Source organism: Macaca nemestrina, chromosome 4 (genome assembly GCF_043159975.1).
Source record: "Macaca nemestrina isolate mMacNem1 chromosome 4, mMacNem.hap1, whole genome shotgun sequence".
Taxonomy (NCBI): domain Eukaryota; kingdom Metazoa; phylum Chordata; class Mammalia; order Primates; family Cercopithecidae; genus Macaca; species Macaca nemestrina.
Genome location: NC_092128.1, coordinates 63,273,742 through 63,290,629, shown reverse-complemented (window position 1 = coordinate 63,290,629; position 16,888 = coordinate 63,273,742).

Here is a 16,888-nt window from a genome sequence, read left to right as displayed (position 1 = left end):
ATAGATAGATAGATAGATAGATAGATAGATAGATAGATAGATACACACATATATAAACATTTTAAACATTTATGTATTTAATAGACATTCCAGCTCCAAATGTGTATTTGTAGCTGCAATGTATATATATATATGTATATACACATATATATACTCAACGCATTTGTATCTGTTATACACACACACACTGAGAAATGTGTAAGGTTATATAACACAATATCACTGTATTAGGTAAAATAAAAGGTAAGCTATGACATTCAGATAGAAATTTCTACCTTAACTCATGATATCAATGGGGGATGGTAAGATACATCGAACATGGAATTTGGAAGTCCAAGTTGGACAAAAGACCAAAAATATACAATTATTTTATTTACCTTCACTTTCTTCATCTCCATCCTATTCCTCCACCCACATCTGGAGTAAGTGGAATGTTAGCTACAAATGATTGTAGATTTATGGTTCTAAAAAAATTGAAATGTGTACCAGGAGGCCAAGTCATTTAAGCAGCTGTTCTGGGATCCTGTTTTATTACTAAGGATTAGTCCATGATGATACAAAACCATTTAACATGTGCCTGGACCCCCAAGAAAAGTAGAAACCTGCTTAAGTGTTCATGAATCAGCCACACTAATAAGGAATTAAATTGGTTCAGAAAATCTACTGGGAAATCCTCACTGGACATAGGTATGAAGCAAAATAAATAACATTGTAGCATAGGATTTGTGAAAGGTGACAGACCATTTTTCCCTAAAGAAGTATTTCTAGGAAGCAGTAAGTTTACCTTGAACAAGAGAATACAATTATAGTAAAAAGAACACTAGGCTGAAAAATTCAGCATATATATATTTATATCTCTAGATTCTACTGCTTGTTTAACCAATATCACCTTCAAAGGGGCAAAATTGGTTCTTGGGTAGAGCGAAAAATCTTAGGCCCTACAATGGTCTTTGGCCTTCCAAAAGATCCCAGTACATAAACAGTTGTGCCTTATATCAGTGGTGTTACAATTTCATGGGGTGGGGGTAATTAGGAAAAAATTGTGCACAAAGGTTTCACAGGGAGACAATGTTTTTTAGAAAGCTGAGAAACAGTGCTGTAGGTAAATTATAACATGGATACCACATATAGAGATATAGAGCAAAGACAGGTGGGCACATCTGCTCCTAACTTCCTAATACAGTAAAGGAAACTTGACTAAAACTCTCCACTTACAGTCCACCAAATTTGCAACGTAGGGATCTCCAAAGCACTCCTCAAACTTTATCTGAATTTATAGGAGGTTTACATTCTCTTAGCCTCCTCTACCTCTTTCTTCCATCTTATTTTTTACTTTTTCCGAGACGGAGTCTTGCTCTGTCACCCAGGCTGGAGTACAGTGGTACGATCTTGGCTCACTGCAACCTCCACCTCTTGGGTTAAAACGATTCTCCTACCTCAGACTCCTGAGTAGCTGGGATTACAGGTGCCCACCACTGCACCTGGCTAATTTTTATATTTTTAATAGAGATGGGATTTTATGATGTTGGCCTGGCTGGTCTCAAACACCTGACCTCGTGATCGGTCCACCTTGGCATCCCAAAGTGCTGGGATTACAGGCGTGAGCCACTGCGCCTGGCCACTTCCATCTTTCTGTTAGTCTCTACTCACTCTTCTGACGATAAAAATGTGGAAGAGAGTAACTTCATAAAATTTCACAAAATAATATTAACATTTTGAAAAAATATGCACAAAACATTTACGAGTCTGATTGATATTAATCCAAAGGTGAGTGTAAGAGACAGAGTCACAGAATTCAGTGGACAGCAAGCCACAGGCAAATCAGACACTTATGTTTTTCGAAACCCTTGTTGGCCAACCCTCATCTGGGGGTGTTCTCTTGGCCCTTCCATCACACAGCACTTGACCTGTATCCTCTTTCCTTTTCTTTCCTTCTATCTCTCACACTTGTTGAACCCTACCCCAAGCCCTGTCCACAGACACACACAAAATTTCTCTTTTCACACAAAAACACTCAAATCTCTTTTCTAGAACCTTAGAAATTACTGACTTCTTGGATACCGTAACTCATTACTTGGAGATTTTTACTCCTGGCTTACCATCACTCAGGCCAAAATGACTCCTGTTACATTTCTGGATGATTTGAATACCCAGGCAGGTTAAGCTTTTAGTTCTTTGGCTTTGGAGTTCCTTCAACTCTTCTCCTCCAATGACCTCTTCCTCCATTCTACCTTAGTCACTTATTTCCATGGTAGTGACTTAGTCCTTTTATTGCCAGTAGATGTACACTTTCCATAGTTTTAATAATAAACATTCCTCAGCGCTGATCACTACCTCTTTCCAGTTCTCTTCTGATTTCCTGACTGCAAAAGTACTGATGTCTTCAACTCACTGATACTACTACTATTTTAATTTTCCTCAGCCCCCCTTTTTGGCTTCTCTGGACATTTAATCCAATTTGAATCCTGTGGCAATCACTGTAATCCTTTCCTATTGAAAATCTGTAACTCTCTCACTTCTTATGTTCTACCATCCTTATTTGGAAAAAGTCTCATGCCTGGTTAAATATAACCCTTTTCTTTCTCCATGGTTATTCCTGCACAGCTGAACATGGCTGTAGAAAAACACACAACCAAGAATTATGGTAAATAAATTTACACAATGGTGAATTATCTCACTTTAAATGTGTGACTGCCAACCTAGAGAGGGCCCTTTTCCTGCCTGGTAATTCTACTACATTTTTTAGTTCATTAAATCATCCACTTATGTTGCAACTTCTTGTGCCAGCTCCCCATTCTCATTCTCAGATGAAGATCTTGCTTCCTCACTGAGAAAGTTGAACCAGAGGAAAGGAAGGTCTATAGGCTCTTAATCCCTAATCTACCCCTTTTCTGTTAGCATCCATCTACTCTGTCTTTCTACCATCTCCATAGACCAACAGTCTGTATCTCTCTCTAAGGACAAATCCCGTTTACGTATATGATGGACCTTTTGCCTTTCCATCTGCAGGGACACAGCTCTAGAATTCTCTTCTCTACTGCCTATGTTTTCTGTATCTCCCTTTCTACTGGATCTACTAGGTCATCATTATAAAATCTTCAGTATACAATTATGCTATTATTTCTCCCATCTTTAAAAACAAACAAAACTTTCTAACCAATTTTTCCTGCCAGCTAGACTACTTTTATATCCCCCTTTTAGAACAATTCTCCTATTAATACATTCACTTTTTCTAATACCACTTATTAGGTTCTCTCTAACCCAGGTCCATTAGTCTATAAATCCCACAACCTCACCAAAACTGCATCTGCCAAAGTCATTTATGATTCTACATTACTAAATCCAATGGTCCATCTCAGTCCTCAACTTACTTCACCTGTCAGAAACATTTGTCACAGTTGATTACTCCTCTTGTTTGCAACAATTTCTTCAATTCCCTGATGTATTTCACTTTTTTGGTTTCTATTGGCCAGTCTTTACCTGTGCTGGTTCCTGATCCTCTTTAAAGCTGGATGCCCTAGACCTTGCTCCCTGGATCTTCAATTTTTTTTACATGTATTAATTCTCTTAATTATCTCAGTAAGTCCCATGGTTTAAAATTACATATATATATATATATTTATTACTCCCAAATTTTATCTTCAGCTCAGATCTTTCCATTGATTTCTAAACTCTTACTTCTGACTGTTCAGTTTTCCATTTGAATGTCTAATTGGGATGTTAAACTTGTCCAGGAATGAATTCCTGATATTTTTCTCCACAATCTATTTTTCCTACAGTCTTCCTCATCTTATAAGTAGGCTTCTATATTACCAATTGTTCAGGACAGTTGGAAATCATATTTGATTCTTCTCTTTTAGTCACATTCTCCACTTAATCCAGTACAGACACTTTGGAATACACCCAAAACATAAACCATTTCTCATTACCTTCACCGCTGCCTGTATCGTCTGAGCTAAAATCATCTACATCTTGGATTATCACAACGGCCTCCAAACTGACCCTTCTTTCTTCCATATTCCTCCTGCCTCCCCTCCACCCAAATCTATTCTCAACACAGCAGCCATATTGGCACGTTAAAATGTGAGTCGGACAATGCTACTCTCCTCAAAACCCTACAAAGACCTCCCAGGTTTCTCAGAGTACAAAATGATAAACAGTGAGAGAGAAAGGATATACAAAGGATATACAAAAGAACCAGAAAAGCCTAATCATTAGTAACCATCTGTCTTCTGCCTGTGCCCTGCCTTGCCTCTCTGATTTCATACACTGCTATTCTGCCTTTTGCTCACTCTGTTCCAGACCTCAACCTTTTCAATTGTAATGCTCTGTGCCTAGAACACATCTCCTCCACCTACAGATATACACAAAACTTCCTTCCTCTTTCCCTGCAAAGTTTGCCCTATCATAGAGGCTTCCCGTAACTACCTTATTGAAAGTCATGACCCTTTACTGCTGTCTCCTCTCATTGCAATCCCCATTTCTCTTTCTTGTTTTACTTTTCTCCTTAGGACTTTTATCCATCTGACAAATTGCATATTGCTTGTTTGTTTTCTACTCCCTGTTTCTAGTACAGGGCACCATGTATGAAAACAGATAGTTCTGTCTGTTTTGTTCTCTATTAATATCCCAAGTGCCTATAGCCATGCAATGATGTGTGTGTGTATTTATGTATTTACTATATATACATATATATCTCTGTTATGTGCATGTATGTTTGTATACTGAATGAATTAATAAATGTTGATTGAATAAATGAATGAATAGAAAACTATTAATATTAGCCTCCTTCCCTTCCTTGGATCTCAAGAAATATTCCAATAGTGATTAACTAATAACTATTTGGAATTGCTATACAACCTGTTTTCTGTGTAAGTAAAGTTTTTAATTTATATAATTTTTTTATTATTATTATTTAAGATGTCTGGGTAGCATATCCTTATGGCCAACTTGTGGTACCAGTTCCTATGACTAGGTAACAAATTACTCCAAAACTTAGAGCTGTAAAACAATCATTTATTACATCTACGGATGCTATGGGTCAGGGAGAGCGAGCACAGCAGAGTTGGCTTTGTTGTACTCTGAAATGTCTGAAACCACAAATGAAAGTACTGTGAGTAAAAATCACTTGCAAGGTTTATGCTGGCTGTTGACAGGGAAACTCAGTTCCTCTGTGTGTGGGTTTCTCCATGTGGTTTTTCCACGTGGGCTAGTTTGAGCTTTCTCAAGCTCCATATCATTGCTGGCTTCACCAGAGAAAGCCCAAATAAGCAAGCCAGGTAGAAGCTGTATCCTTTTTATAATCTAACCTCAGAAGTCACAACATCGCTTCCACTGACACTATTGCTTAGAGCAGTCACAAAGCCCCTGTCAAGTATAAGAGGAGAAAACGGAGACTCACCTCTTCATGGAATGAGTGTCAAAGTTACACCGTAAGAAGAACAGGTGTAATGAAAAATGTTGCAGTCATTTAGGAAAATACAATCATTCACATTTTTTGGTTTCTATTGGCCAGTCTTTACCTTTGCTGGTTCGTGATCCTCTTTAAAGCTGAAATGTCCTAGGCCTCACTACCTGTATATTCAATTTTTCACATGTATTAATTCCCTTAATTATCTCAGTAAGTCTCATTATTTAAAATTACATTTATATATTGATTACTCCCAAATTTTATCTTCAGCTCAGATCTTCACATGTGCCTGTATAGAATTCTGAAGAATTTTCTTGTTCTACCTCTCCACTGATGAATCTGACTAGACATTTTTATTCTTTGTAATTCAAGACGAGAACCAATCACAGCTGTACTGTTAGACCTGTTCTAACAACAACATATGCATGCGTGTGTGTGCGTGTGTGCATGTGTGCAGGTGTGACATAATAAGAAATACACATTTTGTTTACGTGTCAGATTCCTGAAATAGTGCTCCTAAGTCCTGTGGAATTTCCTGGGTGATAGAAGAGTATTTTGTTCTAATGAACCAGCTCTTGTCATATCCCTCAATAACTCCAGCATGGCCTGACCCTGTATGAGGTGGACCCATATTTGACCCATAACTGATCACAAGGGTTCAGATAATGAACTGTGGACCAAAGCCTTCCATGTGACAGAGCCACCAGTAAATGGGTTGAATGGTCACTGGAAAGACTGAACCTCCATTAGAGACTTGGAACTTTCAGCCCCATTCCCTGCAACCTCCAAGGAGGAAAGAGGGGCTGGCAATTGAGTTAACAGTCAATCATGCCTACAATGATGAAACTTCTATAAAAAGTCCTAAACAGGCCGGGCGTGGTGGCTCATGCCTGTAATCCCAGCACTTTGGGAGGCCGAGGTGGGTGGATCACGAGGTCAGGAGATCGAGACCATCCTGGTTAACACGGTGAAACCCCGTCTCTACTAAAAAAAAAAAAACATGCAAAAACTTAGCCGGGCGAGGTGGCAGGTGCCTGTAGTCCCAGCTACTCGGGAGGTTGAGGCAGGAGAATGGCATGATCCCGGGAGGCAGAGCTTGCAGGGAGCCGAAATCGCACCACTGCACTCCAGCCTGGGCGACTGAGTGAGACTCCATCTCAAAAAATAAAATAAAATAAAAAATAAAAATAAAAAAATAAAAAAATAAACTCCTACCCAGTGGGGCTTAGAGAGCTTCTGGATTGATGAACACAAGGTGCTGGTAGGTGGCGTGCCCAAAGAGGACATGGAAGCTTCACACCTCTCCCAGCATGTTTTGCCCTATGGACCTCTTTTATTTGGTTGGTCTTGAGTTGTATCCTTTACAATAAATCAATAATAGTAAAGTGCCTTCCTAAGTGCTGAGAGCTATTCTAACAAATCACTGAACTTGAGAATGGGATCATGGGAATCCCTGGTTTATAAGCAGTTTGTCAGAAGTACAGGAGACTGTGACTTGCCTTTGTCATCTGAAGTGGGAGTGGTCTTGTGGGACTGAGTCCTCAACCTGTGAAGTTTATGCTAATTCTGGATAGTTTGTGTCAGAATTGCATTGAATTGCTGGACATCCAGTTAGTGTATGAAGAGTTGGAAGATAGCTGCTGTTGAAAAAAAAATGCAGAGTAAATTATATGTTTGTATATGTATAATCATAGAAAATTGTGTTGGAAAGGCATTTTTGTATTCATTTTTCTGACATTCTCTTTCTGCAACGTCCACAATACACATATACCACATCAAGTCCCACTCTCGTAGCTCTATTTTGGAAATCCCCAATTAGTATAAAGGTCATTCTCAGAATGAATACATATTGACCAGAGATAGCACCTGCTCTTTGAGCAATTTTTTAAACAAGATAAGCATTTTCAGTTCTCTGATCTATGGGTCCTCTATGATAGTAACCCTTCTGCACTATCACCTGTGACCTTATATCAGTTGAAACCATATTTGGCCCATAACTGATCACGACGCTTCAGACAATGAACCATTGACCAAAGGCTGCCATTATACTTCAGACAATGAACCATTGATAAAGTCACCAGTAAATGGGTTGAATGAATATTACCAGATTTAATCGTTACAGCAACTTTTTAAGGTACATGTTACTACATACATTTTATAGATGAGAAAGAGGGCATATTTAAACTTGCTATGCTTTATTTAGTAAGTGGAAGACAAATTAATGTCCAGAACATTCTTAACTTTCTGCTACAGCAAGATTCTTCTTTCTGGAGCTAATTCTACTCCTGTTTGCTTCCTCATAACTGAGGAGTCCCTCATTGCTCATCTTTTGTGAGGTATCAGAATTCTGCTGTTCAATTAAACCTGCAGTATTTTCCTTACTTTGTCCAATGACACATAGCCATGGTTATTACAAAACTGTTGGGAAGGACATTAGAACAAGCTTTTTGAACAGGCTGTTTTACAAAATTCTAGGCTTGAAATTAGGTAATCATTTTGCAAAAGGGAAACTAAAGAAAGAAAAGAAAAGAAAAATTATCTAGTTAGAACAACAAAAAGAATGAATACCTAAAAACTGAAATTCTCAAAATTATACTCTCCTACCAAAGCAAGAGTCAAATGAAAGTCACAGACATTTAGTTCATGCTCTGGGATGAGTATACAAAAAGTTAGAGAGAAGAGTGAGAGATACTGTTTTCTTTCTATGATCTTAGCACTTAATAATTCAGTAACATAAGTAAAAATGTAACTATAATGCAAGGAAAGGTAAGAGAAATGCTGTAGGAAATGTATAAGTGAAGTGCTTTGGGGAGTTGAAAGGAAGGTCTGTGCCAGGGCAAATAACAGTGCAGAAACTAGAACTACAAAATAGCATAGAAAGAATTTTGTTAACCAAAGAGTAGACATTTCTTTCTGGCTCTGGGGGAATTGCTCATTGGTAGGGTAGCCTTCAAGAGTAGCATAACACTAAACAGAGGCAAGGCCAATATTAAGCAAATTTGATGGCTGAAACAGTTTTCTGCTCCTGGACCTATAATTTAATGTCATTATTGGGCCTTTGAGGCTAATCCCACTAGAACAAGTCTAGGGGCTAACAGCAGAGGACAAGGAGAGTAGTGCTGAATGAGCAGCAGCAACCTCTGCTAAACAAATTCTGAAACTTAGTATTTAGATAATCTCTTGGGAACTAAATTCCAACCATCAGAGGCATTTTATGACTGTAATATATTAAACTTATATGAGTAGCAGCACAGGTGTGTCTTGAGCTATAAAAACTGAAAACAAACTCCGAATAGTCATAAGAAGGTGGAGGAATGTCATTTCTTTCTGTTGTATAATGGAAATACACCTAAGGCCTGGAGTGTTTTCTGTTGTATAATGGAAATACACCTAAAGCTCTTAGAGTGTTGAATAAGTAAAAACATCAACAAAATGGACTGTGTCATTTTAATTTATAAACAGAGCTTGTATTTTACACTTAATTTTGTATAAGCAGAGCTTAAATTTTACAGATATATATTGCTTTCTTACACACCACATGCGTTTAGTTTGAGCAACTAATCTGACTTTAAGAAATAATTCATTTTATAGATCTTTGTTATTTAACTGTTATCTTGAACAAAGAGACTGACAGCTAACAAATTTTTATGGGATATAGGATATTTTCATTACAAAGTTTGATATAGATAGACTCCATTTATTTTTCAAGTTAAAAACTAAAGCAGTCCCTTTAAACTGTTAATCATATTGTGATTGATCTTTATTTTGTTTACGTAAGAAAAGATGAAAGCCTGGTCACTCCAGGCATGTGACATTGTCGACAGACTTTTCAGCACTTCACTAATTTATGGCTATTCAGTGGCAACTGAAAAATACTCAGGTGGCTGATAGTAGACATCCCAATGATTTACTTACAACATCTGCCATTCGATTACATAGGCTCCATTCAGCAGTCAGCTTCTTGTAAAATGGTGTTCCCAGTGAGTTCCTTCCCCTGTGCTAGTCAGTATTGAGTGACACTGAACTTCAGATCGGTATTGAAAGAGTTTGTCTCCTAAGAGAATAAATTGACTTTTCTAAATCATATCATATTTAGCCAGAGAGTTAAAAGAAAAGAAGATGAAGAAAGAACGATAAAAGAAAAAAAACATAAAAATAATTGCAGGAATCTTAGCCCCTAGAACCTGTCAAATCCTGTAGTGTACTTTTATTTTTTTAAGAGAGCAATTTTTCAGAATAAGCCTCTGTGGGCATAGCTCGAAGTTATGATATTTATTTGTGAAAGAGATGATTGTAGGTAATTGACTATAATTTGTTTTTATTACCTCCAGGTCTGAAGTATAGTAAGCACATGTTTGTGGACTAAACTCAGCTAATTATGGTTTAATATTTAATAAAAGAAAAAAAAATCTCAGATTTCTATCATAAAGATCAAACTTAATAAAACACTAGATTATAAATAAATATTGCAGCAATTAATTGATACTAAAACCAATTAGTTTCCAATACCTGTATGACCCACTGTAAGCTTATTGGATAATAAAGAGGAACACAACAAAAAGAATCGAATCTCAATTCTACATTGAAGTTGACTGTCTCTAAAAGTCGTGTCTGCTAAGATCTGTGCATGTTTGAGAGACACCATGAGTTTTTCAAGGCATAGCATAATAAAACCAAAAGCAAATTTAGAAGTGGTTTAGAAGAAATAATGCTTTTTGTTTTGTTTGGTTTTAGGTTACAGCAAACCATTTGGCACAGAATTCAACTTCTTAAATAAGTATAATACAAAGAGCTCATCTATGAATCTTTCTTTTGTATTATTATGTACTCGACATCAAGATATGGTTGGGCTGAGAAAACAGCCTCTGTTTCCATCATGTGCCAGCACTGGAACAGGACATCACAGTTTTCTTCTTTTCCCAAAAGCAAACCCAAAATAGCATCAAGGTCAGTACTACCAGCCAATTCTAGAACTCAGGTTGGACTCTGGCCTCTTCAACTTATTTGCTGAGTGACCTTGGCCTCTTCCTCCTCAGTTTTCTCATCCATAAAATGGAAATAATTTACCTACCTCATAAGTTTATTGTGACTGATAACTACTGACTAAAATGACTAAATATATGTGAAATATTTAGATAGGGCCTGGCATACAGTAAGTGCTATATAAGCATTTATTATAAAATGAGTATATAACACCACACATGGACATCATTTGACCTCCCCCAAATGTCTCCTTTTACCTTTCTTTCTGGGATCCTCTCTTGCAGCCTTTGTTTGAGCACCCCACCACCCTTTTTCCCTCTGTCCACACCAGGGTCACTGACTCTAGTGTTCTCTGTCTAGTAACCATCCCACACCAATCTTCTCTATACATTGCTCCATTTCTTATACACAACAACTCAGCTTTGTCTCAGTTTCTCCAAACCTGGCTCCTCTCACCTTCACTTAGTGTTGTCTTCATATACATGAATGTATACTATTGTAAATACTAAATTTGTTTCCTTTCAGTAGACAAAAGATCTTCTATAACCAGTATTCAGTATTCTAAGAAAGTGAGTAGGTAATTATAAACAAATTTCTGTAAGAAATTATAAATTACATTTTTGGTAACATAAACAACATTTAATATCATTAATGTGATAAATTATTTATAGTCATAAATATCCATCACCCCCAGTAACTTGACAACATTCAAAGAAAAATTGAACATATGAATTCATTAACAAGTGTTAGTTTACTGTAGTAATTTAGCATGGGACAATGGAAGTAAACTTCTTAACTTGTTTAGGCTATTTAGTACATAAAAATTTATGATTATAATTTTTAGTTAAGTTCTATGTCCAGGTACCTAGAGGTAACAAAAGGTGTTCTTTAATCAGGACTTTATAAACACTAAAAGAAGACCGTGTATACATCTCTTTGCATAAATCATTTCAGACAATAGTGTTTGGTAGTTTTTTCAGGCAGATAGATAATATGAACTAGAAAAAATACAGTCCTTTTCACATAAATTTTCAATGCTTCCCAATTCAGAAAATAGTGTCAACTTGAAATAATTAACTGACTGTAAAAAAATTATCTTCATGAAAGACAGTATAGATGACCTTTTCTCATTGTTCCCAGTATTCTACACGTTATGAATATTTTTTGTATTAATCTTCATTAGAATATAAAACTGACTGTAGAAAATGGTCACTCCTCATCCCACCTCCATCTTAACCCATGATTTTTCTCATTTCAGATGTTAAAGTCGGGAGTTTCCATCACCTAGATTTCTATTGGTCCAGTAATCTTTGCATTTCCTTGCACAGATCTGAGGTTTTCTGCTTCCGAAACAGTATGAAAGAATGCCTGTGCTAGTTACCACTTTCTAGGATTAGCAGATCTCTGTGTGGAGCTGTATGGCACTGTCTTGTACTCCTTGTATATTTGCTGAAGTGTTATGAGCAAGAGAAAAGAAAAGAATATCTTGATGGGAGAAAGCAGTAGGCAAATTGAGTCAAAATTAAGAAAGACTCTCATTTAATTTATGACAATTTACATCATTTTCAAACACTCTATTCTACTAGCTGCAGAAGTTAAACGATTTTACTTATAGCAGGTGTACCAACTTGGCAGACAAAATTAAACATTGCAGGAGTCAGACTCCGCAGCACCCTCAGAAGGATGATCATGGAGTCCACCAGGGTTCAGTTTGCAAGAAGAAATGTTGGGCTTCCTATGAACGTCTATTTATCCTACGGGAAGGAAGACTACCCCCAACAAAGAGCCATGGACATGGGCTAGTGTGAGTGGAAGAATTTTATCTGCTGCTCAGAATTTCCTCTTGTCCAGTCTTCATGGCATGTTCTTGATTGGTGACTAAGCATAGATGAGATCAAAGAAAAATAAAAACATCTCAAAAAGTTCCTTTCACTTAACTTGCTGGGTGAAACTCAGGGCACAAGGTGGTAGTATAACTCTCCGGTATTTTCTGGAGTGATGGACTATGGCATCAGCACTTCTGAGACAATGTCTCTGCAGTCTAAGCACAGTTCATGGGAGCAACAGTAGCCTTGGAGGCTGATATTACCACAGGTAGGAAGGCAAGTGGAGTGGAAACTGGCATATGCTACACTGCTTTTGAGAATGAAAGAAAAAGGAGGGGAAGGAAGAAAGAAAAAAAAAAACACTCCTCCCAGAACCAACAGAAAAGCTATGAGAAAAATCAAACAATACTGCAAGGTTTTTTAAAAAGTGAGAGAGGTTCTATTACCTGTTAAAGGATTTTAGTAGTAATTTCCTGTTGCTACTTTCCCATTTTGTAGGATTTTACTATAATAGTTAAACCTGAAGGTCACCAAATAAGGAAAAAGCATGTAAATAATAAAATTTTTGATGGGGATTCAAGGTATTTCAATCCAAGTGCTTTTTTTTCCTTCTTAAATTAGCTTGTTCTCTTAAACTCACTCGCTTTTTACAGCTATTTTACAGCTACTTCTTAAAAAGGGAAAAAAGGCAATAAAATAGACAAGAATATTCAGTCTTAGTTTTCCTTATTTGCTCCTTGCAGAAGTGAATTACTATTTTCAGAAACATTTTCTTATGGGAGTCATTAGTCATTCTGGCCTGCATTGCGGGGAGGCCCTAATGACATTTTTTATGCCTACCAATGATATTATAAACAGTTGTTGTCACAATTAAATATGCAATTAATTTAGTATTCTAAAATTTTTCAGTTTCTTTCATCCATACTTTGAGGTACCTCTTTACCTGATCTGAATATAATTTAAATATATTGTATTCTGTAAAATCAGAATTTTAAAAAGGAGTAGCAAGAACAATTATATTTTGGGCATGCCCAAGATGGCTGAATAAGAACAGCCCCAGCCTCCAGCTCCCAGCGTGAGTGACACAGAAGACGGGTGATTTCTGCATTTTCAACTGAGGTACCGGGTTCATCTCACTGGGCAGTACCAGACAATCGGTGCTGGTCAGCTGGTGCAGCCCGACCAGCAAGAGCTGAAGCAGGGGGAGGTATTGCCTCACCTGGGAAGCGCAAGGGGGAAGGGAATCCCTTTTCCTAGCCAAAGGAAACTGAGACAAACAACACCTAGAAAATCGGGTAACTCCCACCCTAATACTACACTTTACCAAGGGTCTTAGCAAACAGCACACCAGGAGATTACATCCCACACCTGGCCTGGAGGGTCCCATGCCCACGGAGCCTCCCTCATTGCTAGCACAGCAGTCTGAGATCTAACTGCAAGGCAGCAGCGAGGCTGGGGCAGGGGCGCCACCATTGCTGAGGCTTCAGTTGGTAAACAAAGCCACCTGGAAGCTCGAATTGGGTGGAGCCTACCGCAGCTCAAGGAGGCCGGCCTGCCTCTGTAGACTCCTCCTCTGGGGACAGGGCATAGCTAAACAAAAAGCAGCAGAAACCTCAGCAGAGGTAAATGCCCCTGTCTGATAGCTTTGAAGAGAGCAGTGGATCTCCCAGCACAGAGGTTGAGATCTGAGAACGGACAGACTGCCTGCTCAAGTGGGTCCCTGACCCCTGAGTAGCCTAACTGGGAGACATCCCCCACTAGGTACAGACCGACACCTCACACCTCACACGGCGGGGTACACCCCTGAGACGAAGCTTCCAGAGCAAGAATCTGACAGCAACACTCACTGTTCAGCAATATTCTATCTTCTGCAGCCTCCGCTGCTGATAACCAGGCAAACAGGGTCTGGAGTGGACCTCAAGCAAACTCCAACAGACCTACAGCTGAGGGTCCTGACTGTTAGAAGGAAAACTAACAAACACAAAGGACACCCACACCAAAACCCCATCAGTACGTCACCCTCATCAAAGACCAAAGGCAGATAAAACCACAAAGATAGGGAAAAAGCACTGCAGAAAAGCTGGGAATTCAAAAAATCAAAGCGCATCTCCCCCTCCAAAGGAATGCAGCTCATCGCCAGCAACGGAACAAAGCTGGATGGAGAATGACTTTGACGAGTTGAGAGAAAAAGGCTTCATCGATCAAACTGAGTGTAGTTAGATACTCCATGGACTTTTTTTCTAATTTCATTTTCTTTCAGAACACACTGATATACATATGACATGGTTTATAGAAACTTAGGGATCTCAAAGGATAACACTATATAAACAAAAAACCATCTCGTGTGGTTATGATAGGATCCGTAACCATTTGTTTTCTGTTTATTCAAAGAAAAAAGCTAATTTTGACAGTTTTGATGAGAAAACAAATGATATTCATTGAATTTATTTCATAATATATGTAGAAATATAATTATTGCCCCAAATTTCCATCAAACACTAAATTATTTAATAAGATGTGGATAAATAATGCTGACTTTGATTTAAAAATTTGGCAAATGATAGAGAATTAAATATCTACTTTATAAGCAGGAGTGTGCACATTTGTGTATGTGTGAGTTTGTGTCATGCTTGAAGGATTTTTTTCTCTATACCTAAGTAAAGAAATATAGGGGTCGGGCTCAGTGGCTCACACCTGTAATCCCAGCACTTTGGGAGGCCGAGGCAGGTGGATCACTTGAGACCAGGAGTTTGAGACCAGCCTGGCCAGAGACCAGCCCAGTCTCTACTAAAAATACAAAAAAAGAAAAAAATAAATAATATAACTAGGCATGGTGGCAGGTGCCTGCAATCCCAGCTACTCGTGGGGCTGAGGCAGGAGAATCGTTTCAACCCCAGCTGCGGAGGTTGCAGTGAGCCGAGGTCAGGCTACTGTGTGATCACTCCGGCCTGGGCAACAATAGCAAAACTCTATCTCAAAAAAAAAATAAAATAAAAAGGAGGCATTCCCTTTACTTCCATAGATAGTCTAGGAAATTATATAGCCTAGATTATAAAAATATTATAAAAAAAGATTATAAAAATATTAAAATAGTTATGAAGTTCTTGTTCTATTGACCCCACCCAATTTTTATAAAGATTTAACATGTTTCACTTTTATTTTAAGTTCAGAGGTACATGTACAGGTTTGTTATATAAGTAAACTCATGTCATGAGGGTTTGTTGTACAGATTATTTTGTAACCCAGGTATTAATACTGGTACCCATTAGTTATTTCTCCTGATCTTATCCTTCCTCCAAGATCTAATATTTAAATTCATGTGAAAATAACTATACACTTACCATGCTCAAAATTCTGATGAATAAGATTTAAAGCTATATTTATTATTAAATTTTGTTATATAGTAATACTGCTCTAGAATTCATAGTACCTTAAAAACTTAGCAAAACGGGCCAGGCCTGGTGGCACAAACCTGTAGTCCCAGTTACTCAGGAGGCTGAGTTGAGGAGATTCTTTGAGCCCAGCAGTTCGAGTCCAGCCAGGACAACATAGTAAGACTCTGTTTCAAAGAAAAGAAAAAAAAAAAGTTAGCAAAGGTGGAACAGGCTTTTAAAAGAGTGTTATCCAATTATATTTAAAGTGGATAGTAAATAATAACTTACACATAATAATATAAAATTAACACTCCCCACCCCTACCAAAATGTTTCCAACAAATACCATCAGGTAAAATGAGGATAAAGACCAATCCAACTAAATGGCTTTCCATGGCTGTTGGTAAAGAGACGAGGAGAGGGGAAAGGAAGACCTTAAAGGTAAAGAAAATCAGAGAGACAATTTCAAAGAAGTATGTTGCCTCCTTTCCTCTTGCAAAGTTTTTTATATTCCCAATGATAATATCAGAAAGATAAAAGAATTTTAGATTGAAGAAAAAGAAGGAAGTAACCGCATTGTGATTTACTGAAAAGGGTAGAGAAATGCATTCCAATGTGGTTTTACTTGTGAATCCCACAACACCAACCTCAATGTGATTCTTTGATTTTGTTGTTAGCTGTTCCATTATGGTCTTTTCTCCTAATTCAACTCCTAAATAAGCAACATTGGTCATTTCCTTTCCTTTCTATTTAGAGCATGTCATATAGTATTTCAATTATTAAATCAATAAGTACTAACTACTGAAACTGTACTATGGGCAAGGCATTGGTAGCCGAAGAACTTTTGTTTCCTTGTGTGTCACCTAGGGATTTCGTGTTTCACCACACTCTACCACCAAATTCACTCCAATACGTTTTGTTTCTTTCCAACGCCCTAAATAAAACAGGCAGGACTCTGTATTCCTGTGGAATTCCCAGTCATATATAATATACCATTGTATTTTTTTTTTGAGATGAGAGTCTGCTCTGCTGCCCAGGCTGGAGTGCACTGGTCCAGTCTTGGCTCACTGCAACCTCCGCCTCCTGAGTTCAAGAGATTCTCCTGCCTCAGCCTTCTGAGCAGCTGGGACTACAGGAATGCACCACCACACCCAGCTAATTTTCGTAGTTTTTAGAAGAAACAGGGTTTCACCGTATTGGCCAGGCTGGTTTTGAATTCCTGACCTGGTGATCCACCAGACGTGAGCCACCACGCCCAGCCACCACCATCCTCTTCATCCTTTTGGTACAGCAGAG